We start from the raw sequence: 3414 nt of genomic DNA on the forward strand, positions 1-3414 counted from the left end.
TTAGTGTTCTCTCTTTTTTTTTTTAATTTTTTTTATTAATTTATTCATATTACATCTTGATTGTTAGCCTGTTTCCTCCCATTCCTCCCTCCCTCCCACTTCCCCCCTTCTCCCCTCCCCTATGTCTGTGATTGAGGGAGACTTCTTCCCCCTATGTATGCTCTAAGATTATCGAGTCTCTTCTTGGTAACTTGCTATCCTTCTTCTGAGTGCCACCAGGCCTCCCCATCCAGGGGAAATGGTCAGAAAAGGGGCACCAGAGTTCACGTGAGGTATATGATGAAAAGGAGGAAGATGAGCAGTGGAAATATAAAATTGTACAATTTGAGGAAGATGAAGGTACCAGGACATAGAATGGAGGTTAGCCCTGTGTTCAAGGAGATAAAAAAGATTAAAGAAAAGCCAGATGTCAAATGGAATAAATGGAGTGGTGACCTCAGAGCAAGACCCCCCACCCAGCTAAGCTTTCAACTTGTGAAAAGGAATTAAGAAAAGTGAAAAGAAATTAAAGAAAGGCTTAGGGCTAAGTGGTGGTGTACACCTTCAATCTCAGTGCTCAGAGGCAGAGGCTGGTAGATCTCTTAGTTGGAGGCCAGCCTGGTCTACAGAGTGAGTTCCAGGACAGCCAGGCTTAGAGAGTGAAGGAAATCATGGAAAATAGAAAGCTGGTGAAAATATAACTGAACGAGGGGCCATGTTCCAGCCCCAGCAAGCAGCAGAGTCTGGCAGCTTCGGCCATTCGGTTCTGGTTTTAGGGTCGTGGAACCTCCCTCTGTGACTAAGGAAAGGTGCTGAGGCCAGGTGTGTGGCACAGGTGTCCATACCTGGAGATCCAGAGAGAGCACTGTGTGAGGCTGTAACGGTGCAGCCTGGATTACCCTGGAGAGCCCAAGATGTTGGAGATGCCCGAGCAACGGGGTACCTGCCAAGGAGAGCTGCTAACAGTGGAATCAGCTCAAGAGAGAAAAGTGCGTTGCAGTCAACAAAGCTGAAGGCAGCTGGAGGTCTGAAAAACATTTTGACACCAGCCATGGAGATGCAGAGTTTAGAGTTTGCCTAGGTTTTCAGTTTTCCTTTGGCCCAGTATTTCACCACTGTGCTCCCTTTTGGTAAGAAAGGTAATGTATATCCCTGTACCATTATACGTTAGAAGCATGTGATCTGCTTTTATGATTGACCTTACAGGGGATTGCAGTTAGGAGACTGCCTGACTCTCAGAAAAGACTTTGAACCCTGGATTTTTAAGCAAGTCTGAGACTATTTTAACCAATGGGAACATCTGAAGTTGCACTAAATGGGTTTCTGCATTGTGCTATGGCTACAAGCCTATGAGGGCGGGGGGTTGGGCTGTGGTGGTTTGAATAGGTATGGCCCCCATAGGCTCGTATGTTTGAACGCTTGGTTCATAGGGAATGGCACTATTGGGAGGTGTGGCCTTGTCGGAGTGGGTGTGGCCTTGTCAGAGTGGGTGTGGCCTTGTTGGAGGAAGTGTGTCACTGTGGGGGCGGGCTTTGAGGTCTCATATATGTTCAAGCTAGGCCAGGTGTGGCTCAGTCTTTCCTCTGCTGCCTGAAGATGAAGATGTAGAACTCTCGGCTCCTTCTCTAGCACCGTGTCGGCTTGTACAATGCCATGCTCCACGCTTCCCACCATGATGGTAATGGACTAAAATTCCGTCCTGTAAGCCAGCCCCAATTAAATGTTTTCCTTTATAAGAGTTGCCATGGTCATGGTGTCTCTTCACAGCAATAAAACCTGGACTAAGTCCAGAGGCAAGCCAGTAAGCAGCACCCTCCATGGCCTCTGCATCAGCTCCTGCCTCCAGGTTCCTGCCCTGTCTGAGTTCCAGTCCTGACTTCCTTCGATTACGAACAATGCTGTGGAAGTATAAGTCAAACAAACCCTTTCCTCTCTAGGTTGCTTTGGTCATGGTCTTACGGCAACCCTAACTAAGACACCCATTTATGGGTTTCCTTTTCTCCTTTTTTCACGTACTATAATATTATCTCGAATTATTTATATACATAATTATGTACATTTGCAGCAATCGTTAGCATATGCTTATTCATAAGCTGTAGACATTCTCTGAGTACAGACTCCACTCCACAAAAGGAAGAGCCATGAATTGATTCTTCTTTTCACAGTTTCATTGGAAATCAAAGACTCGAGAGGCAGACTCCTGCTCGGCTCCTCTTTCGGCGTCCTTCTCAGCTCCTCCGCTAACAGTAAGCCGTCCTTTAGATGACGTTTCTGCCTCGTGCAACACCAGCTATGTGACACAGGCCCCATAAACCTCCAAACATCAATCATGTCAAACGCTGCTTAACACGAGGCCTCTTGCAGGCTGGTACTCATCAAGCGCTTTTCTCGTGCCTTCCGGGATCTCAGCTGTGAAAGTGTTCCCCTCTTTAGCATGCTCCCTTGGCAAACAGCAGTACCCTGACTCGCTCACATCTGTCATGAGGAGTGGCCCATGAAGAAGGGTCCAAAGCCCTTTGTGATGAACAGATCGTTCTATAAATGGGCACTGAAAAAAAAATAATCAAGACATTCAGGGATCCAACAGGCCACAGAAACTCCATAGCAACAAATGAGCGGTAATTGCTACGGGCCAGCTATTTCCGCAGCTGTGCTCCCAAGCAGTCACAAACTGAGCAGCTCTGGTCTTAGTTAACCCAGGTCAGGAATGGCTGCTTCCCAGAGCAGGGGTGTGGAGCCAGGCAGGGCCAAGAGGAGGTGACTTTGTGATCTCCGCCCTCTCTGCTTGTCTGACACCTTTGCAGAGACCGCCTCAGTGCAGCCTCAGAACCCCTTCCCAGAGATTCTGGTTACCCTCACCCCATGCCAGGCTACCCAAGCTGCTCAACAGTTTGTTTGTTTGTTTGTTTTTTCCCTACAGGAACTGTGCCTGGTGTACCAGCATCCTTACCTCTGTGGACAGATGGAGCCGTGCAGAAAGCCAGGCTTGGAGAGAGTAATATGGGATAAAGTCCATCTCCTTCCTTCATTCTTGGAAACAGCCATGGCCCTGCTCAGGAATGTGTGTGACCGCAAAATGTTCTCTCTCCCAGTTGTTTTTGGAAACGGCCACAGGCAGATGTGGACACACCCCACGTCCCTTTGTTACACAGAGGCCAGAAGAGTTCACAGAACCTGTTGCGTCCAACGATAGATGGAGATGCAACTCCCAGGAATGACCCTAGGGACACTTGACAGTTGTCAGTGTAAGAGGGAGGTGAGTGTCCCTTTCACGGGGGAGGTGTAATGACCTTGCCCTGCTCCACAATGTCCCTACACCATGGAAAATTGCAGATGCCATCCACCTAAGCGTCCAAAAGGGTTATTTCTCTAGATAGGAGAAAGAATGAGAGGGTGGGGACCCTCCCTCAGTTCCCTGCTTCCCTGAGCTGGCAT

At 48.3% G+C, this 3414-nt stretch overlaps 1 long non-coding RNA gene across 1 annotated transcript; it reads right to left on the bottom strand.

The window, feature by feature from the left end:
* Positions 1-1274: 1274 nt before the first annotated feature.
* On the bottom strand, positions 1275-3117 carry LOC311596826. The gene is made up of 2 exons (XR_014779004.1): positions 2930-3117; positions 1275-2527 (listed from the first exon to the last, which is right to left on the bottom strand). It is a non-coding gene; the product is annotated as an uncharacterized lncRNA (long non-coding RNA).
* Positions 3118-3414: the final 297 nt, after the last annotated feature.

Source organism: Acomys minous, assembly GCF_964271855.1.
Source record: "Acomys minous genome assembly, chromosome: 4".
NCBI lineage: Eukaryota > Metazoa > Chordata > Mammalia > Rodentia > Muridae > Acomys > Acomys minous.